This window comes from Saccopteryx leptura, chromosome 1, assembly GCF_036850995.1.
Source record: "Saccopteryx leptura isolate mSacLep1 chromosome 1, mSacLep1_pri_phased_curated, whole genome shotgun sequence".
Classification (NCBI taxonomy): Eukaryota; Metazoa; Chordata; class Mammalia; order Chiroptera; family Emballonuridae; genus Saccopteryx; species Saccopteryx leptura.
Window position 1 is genome coordinate 375001630 of NC_089503.1, and position 14398 is coordinate 375016027.

Here is a 14398-nt window from a genome sequence, read left to right on the forward strand (position 1 = left end):
GACTGCCTCCCTGCTTCTAACTTCAGAAAAATACAAAAAAAAAAAAAAAAAAAAAATTCTGTACAACTTTAAGATCCCTCCTTTGGTCACTCCTATTTTAAAGGAGCATAGACTTTTAGTTATTTGGTTTTAGCACCTCATTTTACACATATGAAAAGTGAAACCCAATGACGTAAAGGTAAGACTTGCCCAGGTGCCACAGAACTCAGTAATCTTTTTGGTCAGAACAACTTGTTCTAAAACAAAAGCAAGGTACTTTTAAGACTGCAATTGCAAAAGAGTTCTTAGTATTAGGAAATTAACCAAATATAGCAACAAAGCAAGATGCGATTCTAAACAATCTCTAGTTCTATCCATGGTTACTACATAAGCATTAGAAATCTAAGGCAAACATAGGAAAGAATAAGATAATTGATATATAAGAAATAAAACGCCTCCACACGCATCCTAATAAGAGTCATGGCTCACAAGAGTAAGAATTTGCAGGTGAGCTGCCCCCATGGCCTTCACCTGAGAAGAAACCACTTTATCATGGGGATGTTTCCATTTAAGCATGACTTCTACTCTTTGGAGAATTAGGGCCTCTTTTATTACCTAATCTAGCCATTTTAAAAAAGATGCCAAGAGGCATTTTTACTTAGGTATGTTCACCTTTTCTTTGCACTAGTGAATCTACATGGAAGTTATTATGCCAGAAGAACCACACCTATATCAATCGAATGTGAGAGAGCAGGACGTCTAGTTCAATAGTGGGGGTGCAAGCCTTAAAAACGAAGAGCAACAGGTCACAATTAAGGAAAAATAAATATAGGATCATTCATAAAGAACCTTGAAGTAGAAAAAAGTTTCAGTAGTAAAATCACAGGTCGTTAAATGCCCGAGCTTGGTGAAATGAGTGGAGGGGAAGAATTGCGGACCGTCTTTCCTCACCTAATGACTGTGCCAGGGGGGTGGGGAGGAAGCAGTGGTGGTGCGTGGGGGCCGGTGTTTCACGGTCCCGCAGGGGGCTCCTGCCCACCCCGCACTGCGGCCCTTAGGGGCAGCGGGTCTCTTCTTCTCCCTCCCCCATTCTAAAAGCACTATCCGGCTCATTTCCAGGTTCATGACAACTTCTGAAGAAATAATTTACACGGACCGATCGCTAACCCCAACTTGCAAACAAAGATTTCCTGTCAGCTCCGTTCTTCAAGAATCCCAGCGTGGCCCTCGAACATCCTTTACTTCCCAGCTCATCCCCACCCCTTTCCCAGCAGACCCGCGCGAAAGCCCGACCGGAGACCCGGGGTCGCCCACCCGGGGTCGCCCACCCCCGGCCCTGCGGGCCACGCACCACGCGGGCGGGCCCGGCGGCCGCCCACGCGCTTCACGACGCCCCGCCCCCAGCGAGCGTGGCGGAAGTGGCTGGCGGGGGAAAGGAGACCGCGCGCCGCCTCGGGCAGCGCGCATGCGCCAGCGCCCGGGCCGCCAGGGCAGGGGGCGTCTGTAGCGCTTCTCGGTCTCCGTAACCCACGCCCCACAGAGAGAGTCGGGCTCACGCCATCTTGCCCCCCGCCCCCCGGCCCGCGCGCCCCCCGCTCCAGCCGAGCCCCTTTTTCCCTCTCTACACTCAGCCCCCCACCCTGCCCCTATCCAAGCGTGTCCCGGGACCGCAGCAGCAGAAACCGCACCATCTCTACCCCCACATTCTCCACGCGGGACGCGCAGCCGTGCCTACAAGTGTTCATAAAGCAGAGGTTGTCGGTGGCGTGGGGGGCGGTGCGGGGGCGGGCGGGGGGAGAGTGGGAGCCGGGAGGGCGCCGCCCCGCCCTGGCCTCTGCCCGGGGCGGCCGCGGGGGAGTAGTCCTGGCGTTCGCGCCGGGTGGGGTGTGCAGGGAGGGCGGTCGCGCGAGGCGCTCCCGCGGGGTGTGGAGGTGGCTCTTGACTCCTCCCCGCGGGTGGGCGTGGGGCGAGGGGAGCGGGGCAGGCGAGCAGGAGGGGCGTTTCTGGGGCGCAGGAGCACCTTCCGGGGGTCACCTGGGTAGTGTGTCTGGGGGGGGGGGGGAGCATCCTTAGCGAAGGAGGCTGTTGCTTTAGGGGCGGGCGGAAGAAGAGTTAGGTAGCGTTAGTAGACGTGTAGCGCCCAGGAAAAGGCAAAGATCAACTCGAGCCCCCAGCTGTGTCCCCTGCCAGGACAATCATGTAGCATGTCTCTTTGCCTGGGTGTTTTGGTCTGTAAAATGGGGCAATAATTGCTTAGCTCAGAATGAAGATTATATGAGGTGATACACGTTAGCCAGGCGCTGGCCAATTACATGTTAATTATAATTAATTTTGGTCTCCGTGTTTTAAGACATTTAGAATGACTCTAACAGTGTTTTTTTAAATTAGAAAATCAAGACACTTGGTCTGACAGACGAGAGTGGGTTTGCAGGAACAGTGGAATGTAGCACTGACAGCCGATCCTGGGCATATGTTATTAATGTATGTGCATGTAAGTTAGCATGACTTCGTGAGGCTGATATAAACTTTAAACTGTTTTGTTGGAAAGTGTATATTTATGTGGATTGGGAGGACCTAGGTTCTTCTTAGTCTGTATGAGGGGCGGATTAGTTTTGCAAGATTTACTTGAAGATCCCATTGAGGCTGGAAGTTGTGGAATTTCTGGTGCATGTTACAGAGTGGCTGAATTTGAATGTGAGGATAAGTTTCTGACAGTACTTTGCAAAAATAGAATGCACTTGATTGTGATATTACTAGTTTCTTGAGTCTGAGAATATACAAGCAAAGATCTAGAGCAGCCTAAATCCAATAGAACTTTTTGTCATGATGGAACTATTCTGTAGTAATCTGTGGTATCCTAATAAGAAATCCACTAGACTCAGTGGCTCTCCAAATGGCCCTGGCAATGTGGCTAGTGAGCTGAGGAACTTTAATTTTATATTAATTAAAATACAAATAGCTACATGTAGCTGGTGGGTGCCTTATTGGACAGCGTAAGGCCAAGAATTTAGACTTTGAGACCCCTTCAACTTCTTGATTTGGTTGAGTTTTAAGTCAGAGAAGTCAACTCTTGGAACTTTTATTGCATTAGGGCAGTGATTTTCAAACAGTGTGCTGCAAGAACGTTTAAAACATGCAGTACCTGACTGTTTAATCAGGAGCACTGACCTTTCTCTTAGATTGTGAAATACATAGAAAAGTGACAGCAGCCAACATGACAGTAGTAGTCCGGTGTGAATGAATCACAATTATACCTTTTATTATTTGTCAGATTGGCAAAAAATATATTTTTTGGTGTGGTGCAGAATTTTAGTGATTAGTTTGTATGTGCCACGAGATGAAAAAGGTTGAAAATCTCTGCCTTTGGGAATCATAATTATATTCAAATAATGCCTTTCATTAAAGTACTATAGTTCAAAGTGTGAGTCTGTTAGTAGTTAGTTACAGCTTGACAAATAAAAAAAAAAAAGCATTCCTTTGTCTCTTAGACTGTACAGCTAATGCCAGATTCATTTGGAGAGCCATAACAATACTGAGCAGTTTCCTTTAATCATTATTGCACTGTGTTGTGACCATAGTTTCCTCTATCTTTTATCACTTTGGTTAGTTTTCAGTGAAAACTTTTCAACTCTTTTATTCTTGAAGGTTTGTTTTTTTTTTAATTTAAAATGTGTTTAAAAATTTTTTAAAAAACACTTTAGTATTGGGGCATCTTAGAATGTTTTGTAATTATTAGGTTATCAGTAGTCAAAGCTTTTAAAGAGGCTAAGTTGCAATTTGGTGATATTTCACAAGATTGTTTTCTTTGAAATATGTAGATATGTTATTTCTTTTACAAGCAAATGTTTATAAAGTTAAGTTTGGAAGTAAAACTTAAAAAACAGCTTTATAGATGGCATCTTTAAACTCTGGTCTGATGTGTGTAAAATGCTGACCTTGGCCTCAAGGCTGAAGATAATCATTAGATCTGAAAAAAACTTGAAGCTCATGAAGTAAATACATATATACAGAGAACAATCCCTTGCATACAAGTCAGAATGATGGCTCGTACGTAGGGTGACTTACACCCCACTTTTTCTGGGAGAATCATGTTTTAGAGCCTGTTTGTTCCAGCATATTTATTAGTAGAGCCCCTTTCACTATCAAAAGTGCCCCAATTGGAACCATGTAATAATATGGTCACTCTACTTTTAAGTTTGTTGAAGTTTGTAATATGTAATTTTAGGGTTAACCATCCTAGAAATTTACTTGCTATGAAGTCATGGTGCATGAGCTTAAATAATAGATATCTGGAATAGGGTCAGCAAGTGACCTGTCCAACTAAGTCACTGGTAATTTAAATATTCTGCTTTTATTTATTTATTTTTTATTTTTTTGTATTTTTCTGAAGCTGGAAACGGGGAGAGACAGTCAGACAGACTCCCGCATGTGCCCGACCGGGATCCACCCCGCACGCCCACCAGGGGCACGCTCTGCCCACCAGGGGGTGATACTCTGCTCCTCCGGGGCGTGGCTCTGCCGCAACCAGAGCCACTCTAGCGCCTGGGTCAGAGGCCAAGGAGCCATTCCCAGCGCCCGGGCCACCTTTTGCTCCAATGGAGCCTTGGCTGCGGGAGGGGAAGAGAGAGACAGAGAGGAAGGAGGGGGGGAGGTGGAGAAGCAAATGGGCGCTTCTCCTATGTGCCCTGGCCGGGAATCGAACCCGGGTCCCCTGCATGCCAGGCCGATGCTCTACCGCTGAGCCAACCGGCCAGAGCCTCTGCTTTTATTTTTATAATTGGATAGAAATCTTGGGCAGCTTGAGTTTTGGTTGTCTCTAAAAAATGATCTTTTGGCATGAGGAGCTACCAAGAGTTACACCAGGTCAATCAAGTCAGAAGAGTGAGTATTCTTGTTGAAAATAATGCCCATTTTATGGTATGGTTGAATAGTGAAATCAGTCAGAAATCTGCTTATTATGTCTTAGAATGTTAAAGAAAGATTTTGCTTATAGTTCACTTAAATAGTAAGGAAAGAGAATTCAGCTAAATGTATTATTATATTAATTGAGTTTACACAATAGTGAACATACTATTTTATTGAGAGAGCCACTTAATTTGAGTCCTCATTTTTCTGATGATTGAATGAAGTAACTCATGGTGTGTTGAGTGCAGCAAAGCGTCTAACAAGTAAATGTTCAGTATCACCTGTGCTATTCATGGAAGATGCACTGTGGATGGGTGCAGAGAGTACTTAAAACTAATTCTGAAAACCTAGGTTCATTCCTTTTTTGCTATATTCTGTCTTTGTGGTTTCAGTTGTTGACTTTACTGAGCCTCAATTTCCTCATCAGTAAAATGGAACGAGTACCTAACATCATCCCACCTCCTCACAGGGTATTGGGAGGCCTCAGATGAGAATTACATAAATTGTTGTTTCGTTTTTAAAAACATCTTCTATTTAGTTGTTTTTGTTTCAACTTGTCTACCTACTACCTCCTGTAAAGACTGACCCGAAATCTGCAGAAATTGTTGTATGTTTTAATTTGTGAAACAGCATGTAGAATAGCATAGGCACCATTACTCAGAAGTGTTTCCTTTAAGAAGTAATACTGTAAGTCACAGTAATGGTGCTTTACTGATTTGCTTGTAATAGTCTCTACATAAGTCCCTACTACTGCTAAGAGAGAACCACCATTTTCATGGGCACTTGATGTGTCCCACCCGTTGTGCTGAATGCTGCTTCTCATTATTTTCCCAGACATGTCATTCCCGCTGAATAGGTGATATGGATAGGGCTCTTTCTGGAACTAATGTCAGGTGGTTGTTTTTTTTTCTTTTTCCCCCCATTATACTACTGCCTCTAATAACATCTAGCTGGTAGTTATTAATGAATACTAAATGTTAACTAAGGTAATGAATATGTAAATTGCATGCTGTCTGGCATGTAGTATGTAGTAGTTGAACAAAATGCTGTGTTTGTTGAATTTATAACACAATAAGTTGAAATTATATATGTGAATGCATTTTATAAATTGCAAAGTACTATACAAATATAAGCTATTTATAGATTTTGAAGTGTACTTTTGTTATTTTAAATGCTATAGAGATTTTACGACTGACTGTATATTTAAATTTTTTCTTATTTGTTTTTGAATCTTTTTTATTTTTTTTTAATTGAGAAGCAGGAAGGCAGAGACAGACTTCTGTATGTGCCCTGACTGGACTCCACCTGGCAAGCCCCCCCACTGGGCGATGCTCTGCCCACCTGGTGCTGCTGCTCTGTTGCACAGCAACCAAGCTATAAGGTCTACCGGAAAGTTCTGTCCGTTTCTATCACAACAAGTTTCGACATGTAAGCACATGTTTATTTGGTGCATGTGTGCCTTTCTATTTTTATCACTTAATGTATACATACTGATGTAGCAAAATAACTAAAAGTTGATTCACGTTAGTCTTATGTGTGAAGCGATAGTGTACCCATGGCTACTGATAAAGTTCATTTACGCCACTGTAATTTTTACGAATTTCAACAAGGAAGAAATGCTACAGAAGCATGTCTGTCGCATCCACCATATTCCCCGGACTTAGCACCCTCTGACTATCACTTGTTTTTGTCCTTACAAAATTTTTTGAAGGGCAAAAAATTAAAAAATGAAGAAGATATCAAACAAGCACTGGTTCAATTTTTCACATCAAAAGATAAAACATTTTTCAAAAATGGGATATACAAATTGCCCTCACGCTGGCAAGAAATCATTAATAATAATGGCAATTATATTATTTAATAAAGTTTTTTGATGGTAAGAAAAATTTGTATTTTGTTTTATTCCAAAAACGGACAGAACTTTCCAGTAGATCTTAGGCAAGGCCATGGAGCCATTCTCAGTGCTCGGGGCCAACTCGCTCAAACCTTTTGAGCCATAGCTGCGGGCAGGGAAGAGAGAGAAGGTGGGGCTGGAGAAGCAGATGGTTGTTTCTCCTGTGTGTCCCGACTGGGAATTGAACCCAGTACTTCCACACTCTGAGCCAACCAGCCAGGGCTGTTTCTGAATCTTTAAAAGACTACTACTGATCATACCATTCTTTCTTTGAGAAGAGAGATGTTTAATGATGATACTTTGTGAAGTGTTTTCAGGAAGCTATACTTTTGATTGGTTGATGTTTTTCTTCTGTATCTTCATCATCAACATGAACTGAGAGCTTTCTGTATACCAGGCATTGTCCTATAGGCTGTGTAGACATTATTTCATGTAGCCTATGAGAAGAGTATTTTTAATTTCTCTTTTAAAGATGAGGGAACTGAGGCAGGGAGGTGATGTGACTTGCCCAAGGTCACATGGTAGCGTCAGAGCCTGTATTTGAACTCCAGAGCCCAGCTCTTTACGCTAAACTGAGTCAGAATAGGCGGATGTTTCACAACAAAGTTCACTATGACAAACACATTGTGGAGGTCTTGTGAGTTAATTACGATCAACTTTTATTTGTATGTTCCTTGTGGGATAGTAGAAAGAACTCTGGACCAGGAGTCAGGGGACCTCAGTTTTAGTCCCAGCTGTGTCACTAAATAGTGATGTGTCTTTGGGCAGTTCAAGAAACCCCTCTGGACTTCAGTTTCCTCACCTGAAAAATGAGGGATTTGGATGAAATTAGTGATTTTTGAACTGTAGTTCTGAACCTCAGATGTCTTTGGCCCCCCCCACCAGTTTGCATAGTTATCTTTTGTCTGTTGCATAGTTATCTTTTGTCTGTTGCATAGTTATCTTTTGCTTAGGCAGTGGTTTGTCCATCTGCCTAAGATTTAAGGGAAGAATTTCTCAATTAGCTTTTGAAGTCATCAGCCTCTAAGATAACTTAATGACTAGTGCCCTGAGTACTGTGCGTCCAACTTCTCAGTAATTTCACATTATTTTAGTGTGTTAAAGGAGATAGGCATCTTTTACCAGGGACGAGACTAAGTCACTAAAATGGGAAAAGATTGGTGAGTTTTTGTTAATATATATATGTATACATGGACTGAATATTTTAGGATATCAGCTACCCGAATCAAAGCCTATTTTTTGTTAGATTTGTGACCTTCACCTAGTATTTTCACTTTTAGCTTCTTCATCGGTAGGGGGGAGATACTTGCCTGGCAGTCTACTTGTGAAAAAATGTGAGCAAAGACCTTTTATGAACTTGGAAATGATTACACAAATTCATCTATTTTTTAGGTACCTGTATGGGAGTAAGTCTCCTTGTCTTTTTTTTAGTCACATGAATGATGTTTTTAATCACATCACATATTTTATTGAATTGTTGCTATTTAATATAGACTTCTCATAAGGTTTAATATTTCTAAAATGTGAATCTAGACTGGAAGAGAATTTTGACGTTTAAGAGATCTCCCTTTTTGACATCCTTGTCAAATACACTTACCTTTTACTATCAGAATTATAATTGCTTACAAAATTTTGCACGTATCTGAAAAGTTAGCCATTAACTTATTCAATTATGTACTATTTTGTGTAAAAACAAGTGTTTCAACAGTGGAAAAGTAGGGTTGTCATTTTGTCAGGGTTTGGTGTTACATATTTTAAAACGACTTGGGAGACACATTTGCAGTGCACTATTAGAGCTATTTTGCAAAGGATTAAAAAAGTTTTTAAATTCAGTATTTTCATGAGTCAGTACTGGGTATGAAAGCACTTGGGATAGAAACTTCCACTAATGTGAGACTAAAGAAGAAAAATATAATACAACTTCCTGTGTCTGGGAGCAGATTGTCACTGGGATCCCATATCTGTAGGTTAAAAAAAAGATTACTCATGCAGCCAATGAGGATATGTAAGCACACAGTATATATGTCTGTCTGTTGGGAATTTTATAGTTTACAGGTAGTATTCCTTTCAATCCAGATATATTATGTGGTAGACATTGTCTCCTTTAAAACATCTCTCTGTGACGGGCAGAAATTATTGACAGATGGAGAAACTGAACTGGAGAGATTAGTTGATCCTTATTACCAAGTGCTACAGTATTGATTAATTATCCATTTAACAAAAGACCATGACTTTTATTTCAACTTTCTGCCTTAAAATATCTGTCACAAAGCTTCTGCAGGATTTCATCTCCACGTGAGTGTCTAATAGTTGTCTCAAAATTAATATGGCCCAAACTGAATTCATTTTGTTCTCCTTCCTAATCTTCCCAATCTCAGTAGATGGTACCACCATTCAACCAGCTGCTCAGGTCCCCAGTGTTAGAGTTATCCTTGACTGGATCTCTCATCCCATGTCTAATCCACAAGCAGGTCCGCTCTGCCTTCAAAATATCTTTCAGAAATCTGACCACTTCTCATTATCTTGACTTATTTCACTAATTCAAGCCACTGTAACTCTTGTCTGTACGACTTCAGTAACTTTCTAACTGGTCTCCTGGCCTGCGCCTTTGCTTCCTTTAGAATAGTCTCACAGCAGGTGGAGTTACCTTTTTAATACCTAAGACATTGCAAATCACTTTTGGCTTTGTTCAGGTCTTATATTAAATGTCACCTTCTGGTTGACAGCAGCTTATTTAATTAATTTTCATAGCATTTGTCACTACCTTAAATTATTTGCTTTTCTCCTGCATTTTATTGTATCTCTTTTTGTCTCACTTAGTTACTACTATGTCCCTAGCTTCTACAGCAGTGTTCGGCCTGTAGTAGGTACTCACATTGTTATAAGTGAAACAGCCAGTGTACAGCTAGTGCATTGGCTTTAACCCTTTAAGTAGTGAGTTATTTTCATGCTCGTTGACCCCCTGGGAGTTAGTTTTTTTTTTTTTTCAAAAAATGAAATTAGTTTCAGTTCCAGTTTTATTAACTTAAAATCATGTTTGATAACCAGTTTACAGAAACAAGAACAACATACGTTTGCCTTTTTAAAATGTTGCCTTACACATTTTTAAAATAAATTGATCGTACTCTGGGTGGTCAGGAGGCAGGAGGATGTACATGAACGTATTCGAAGGGTTAAATAAGGAGGTGCCCTTACTGTAAGAGGAAGTAAATAAAGGCTTTTTTTATTTCTAGGAGCTATAGGCATCCCTGCCAGTAATTGGAGAGATTATGGGGCAGAGGTTTATTAATAAACTAAAATAATTAGTATGCACTAAAATATTTAACATTAAATCCAAAGAATTAGTAAACTAACACAATTAGATGTCAGAGAAAGGGGAATTCCTGACAGTTGTGTCACTGGGAAGCTTCTGGGGACACTGAATGTAGAGAAGGCTTGTCTAGACCGCTAGGATTTGGATAGATGGAGAGGTAACAAGATATTAAAACTTCAAAAGAGCCTGGGGTGGTTCTGGAGATACTGAATGTTTGATTTGACTGCTATAGGAAAGGAAGCTGGAGAAGTCCAGTGAGAAGTTTTGTCTTCCCGGCAAAGGGGAGCCATTGGAGGCTTCTGAGTTAGAGGAATAACAGGTATTTGGAATGAGTACTCTGGAGGTACTATGCAGAATTCATTAGAAAGGTGGGAGATAGTGTTAAAAGACAGTACAGTAAAGATATTGATTAAGGTGAAATTGAAAAGGAAAGGATTGATTTAGAATTGCTTTTTCATAAGAAAAGATGTCAGAACCAGCATTCCTGGATATAGGCAGGGAAGGAGCTGGACAATATAAAATGCCTTGGGGTTTTTGACCTTATGTGACTGAAGACTCGTGTTGCTCTTACAGAACTGCTGGGTGTGGAAGCAGGTGTCTTGGGGACAATATACCGGGACATAGTACCTATCTTACAGAGAAGAGTTTTTCTGTCTCTGAATATGAAGTCTTGGGTAGTTGTATTAAAGTTGTGGTTTTCTCCTTACAGTATTTCTAATAACGTCATTTTGATCATCAGGTATTCTTTATGAATATTTATAGCTTCTTACCCATATTAATTAGAATCAGATTGATTTGGGTTAGGAAGTATTTGTTCCTGTTCTAGTAGATTTTAAGAAAATCATTGCTCAGCGAATGGTAAGGCAGAATGTTTCCTTAGATCACGTACTGCTGTTTATCATGCTTCATCATTTTCCAGGTACTTTCACTTCTGAGATATGGGTAGTTTGGATTTGCTGTTCACTTACTTGTTTTTGCATTGTAAACTGCTGTTAAATTTGGTTTACTTTCAGGCTGTAGCAAGTGTTAAGTCTCAGTACAATTATCCCATACAAACTGCCTGGGTCTGTGTTCCTCCGCTTCTCTCATGGTGTCTTGTGCATTATCTCTAAGCTCATTCATTGCATTGGGTATATCTGTTAACTTCAGGAGGCTATAAGATACTAAATGGCGGGGGGGGGGGGGGCGGTTTTCTTCTCTTTGTATATTTTCATTTACCCACCATTTACTGAACATCAGCCATATCAGGCACTATGTGAGGTAGCGAAATTACAGATAAAACAGTGTTTCTGTTTTTGAGCAGTGGGCAGTTTGAAGATGAAATAATTATACTACAGTGTAAGAAGTACTATGATAGATGCATCTCATTTCAGGGCCCGAGCTCATTGTTTTTATGGTAGGTAAATACAGATAGTTTTTAAGTTAAATATGAAAATGCAGTTAGAAGCTGTTTTAGAAAAATTACTATTTAAAATACGTAGTAATAAATTATATGTGAATCATCTGTTTTTAGATTATTCCTGTTATTTCTCTTTTAGCAAGTAATTGAATGCACGCTTGAGTTTTGTGCTTTCCAGGTTTACCTGGAATGGGGCATATATAAATATATTGGAATTGTGATAGTGTTATCTCAAACACTAGATACAGAAGTTTTTTAATTTGTACATTAATTTATTTCTTGCATTCTCAGTGATTGAGCGGTCATTTGGATCTTTTTTTTTTTTTTACAGGAGGAGAAATTTAGATCGTAATGTAACTTGAGTACTTGAGTTTTTTTTTGTTTTTTTTCACAGAAAAGCTAAAATGCAGTGTATAATAATGTTGGCCTAACCATAATTGCTTCCTGCCTTTGGAGTTCTATGAAAATGTTCTGAGTATAACAGTTTTCTATTTATATTATGTGAAATGTACAGGTTTTGAATGATTGGAATTGAGGCTCAGATGCTCAGAATCAGTATATAGGTTTGCTGAATTAATTTTCCTTAGTGTTGATTAAAAAACAGTCCACTCTTTTAACAAATGGGTAGACTGATATATTTCACAGTTCAGATTTTGATGTTGTTTTGAAGATGCTGCTACTAGTAAAACATTTTTTAACTCTGAGGTATTTTAAGCCAAAGATGTAGCATGGTATTTCTTTTTTGGTCATTTAGTCACCAAAAATATGAGCTATGAATAGAAACCTTGTAACATGTCCATTACATTTTTGTTTAATTCATATTTGTGATTTTTAAAAATTTATTTCTGTTGCAGTATTTTCTGAGGAAAGGAATGTATCCTTAAATGTCATTCTGTTAAATTAAAAGATGTCCATTTTTCTACTCTGGAACAGGATTTTATAGGTGTGACATAGTATTGGCTATTGACTTAATGATCAGGTTTAAATATAAGTATTAATCAGAGATGAACTTATTCCTTGGGTTCACATTTAAACTGAGGCATGTTGAAATAATCTACGTTTCCATCTGCACATCTGAATTCATTTTGTAAAATATGGCAAACAGCTGCATTGCAATTGAAAGCTAAAACAACTGTAGGACATTAACCCATTGAGAAGATTACAGTAGGTTTTCAGTTCCATGTTAACTGTATTTATTAGAGAAAATTGACTTGAGTGCTTCTGCTTTTAACCAACTTTTTTTTTTTTTTTTAATGTCTGGGAGAAAGGAAATAAAGCACTGAAATGATAGGACTTTGATGTGTAAAGAAGTTAATGTAGAAAGAAGTTAATTACCTAAATCATCAAACAAAATGGGTATGGGAAATAGTTATTTTAAAGATTTGAATGAGCTATCAACTCATCATGTCAAGAAAAATGTTATTCACCTGTTTGATTTAAAAATTAAATAACTTGACTGTGAAAGGATGATCGTGGTTATAATAAACTAGGATTGGGACCTTTTACCTCTTACCAATAAATACTCTTGATGTGAAACACTTGCAGTAGGAGGACAGCTGAAGAAAGCTGTGGTTTTAATATGAATTTACTCCTGAAATGTGTCCTCTTTAGAGAGCATTAAAACAGGGTGACTGGATTTGCAAAATGAATAAGGGGCCGATTTTTCCCACAATGTCTCAGGACTTTGGCCACAGAATAATCCCACAGAGTGGCATGTCCACAGATCTGACAGGAGGGAACTGGGTCAGAATTGTTTTTGGAGGCAGGGGTTAATACACAGTCTTGTGAGCTTGCCGTTTTCTCTAGGTCTAGGATGCCATAACTGTCAGTCTTCTGCTGGGGCAGTAAGGGGAACATTTTCTGAGATCCTTGGGGAAGTCAGCTTTCTTTCTAGCACTTGGTCCTGATTCTGCAGGACTGTTCCTGGAAGTTCTTGGTTTCCGGTTTTCCCCCCAACCTTGGGCTGGTGATGTGATCTTTTTTAAGTTAAGTTTCAAATGATAATTCTTTTCCTATATTATTTGTAGAAAATTACTTATTCCAAAAGGCTTTGTAAAAAAATAGGACAAATTTAGGCTTAAAAAAAAAAGTGATGGTCTTTCATAGCATTAGCTTCATTATGTGTTTTCGAATTTTGGTTTTCAGGCCCAATTTGAGTGAACCTTTTTTCCTCTACTTTCTCTGCTCCAGCATTCTCTGTCTGGTAATGTTGGCATGGCCCTTACGCCCTAGGACTAGGCCGGGGCTTATGTTGGCAGATCACTCCCTGGTCCTGCCACAGAAGGATATTGAGATATTTCCCATCTAGCCACCCAACTAGTGTACTCTTGTCTTAGAGCTCGGTCATGTTGCCTTCTCAAAAGCTTTATATGTGACCTTTCTAGAAAGGGGTTTGTAGTAGGTTTTTTTTTTCTTTTTTTCCAGCCTCCTTTCATGGGACCCAGCCCTTCCATCCAGTTCTTGGTGAATGGCCCTGGTTCAGGTTTCCTTTTATCAGTTTTAGCCAACATTGCCCACAGCAGTGGTCAGATTAGAGATGTATTAGAGATAAATATGGCAGCAATGTGGAGAATGAACTGAAATGGAAAGAGAGAAGCTATAAATAGAGCTCAGAGAGGGCCATAGGATAGAAAAAGAGGGGGAAGATGTAAGAATAGAAAGTCGGATTTATTTGTCTTCCTATAAATTGCTGGAGGAGTTCAACAAATAGTAACTAAGGTTTTTGAGTTCGGGTGACCAGTAGCAGTAGTGATGCCAATAGTGAAAACAGAACTTCCAAGGAAACTACTTAATGTTTGTTGAATTGCATTAAGGTCTTTCAGTGAAAATATTCAAGTTTCTTAAATTTTTGTGATTATGAAATAAGAGTAATTTAAATTTGTTATATAAAGGCTTTTTTGCAAACCAA

The 14398-nt window shown here is 39.7% G+C and overlaps 1 protein-coding gene across 5 annotated transcripts in view; it reads left to right on the plus strand.

Moving 5' to 3' along the window:
• The first annotated feature begins 1414 nt into the window (after nt 1-1414).
• SUPT3H (SPT3 homolog, SAGA and STAGA complex component) overlaps nt 1415-14398 on the plus strand; it is a 437116-nt gene continuing 424132 nt past the window's right edge. For 3 of the 5 annotated variants that reach the window (XM_066359295.1, XM_066359293.1, XM_066359296.1), the window contains exon 1: nt 1622-1733. The gene's annotated coding sequence lies outside the window, so the exon portion shown is untranslated. Of the gene's footprint in view, nt 1737-14398 lie in introns of all 5 variants that reach the window. The other 2 variants (XM_066359299.1, XM_066359294.1) reach the window with 2 other exon arrangements.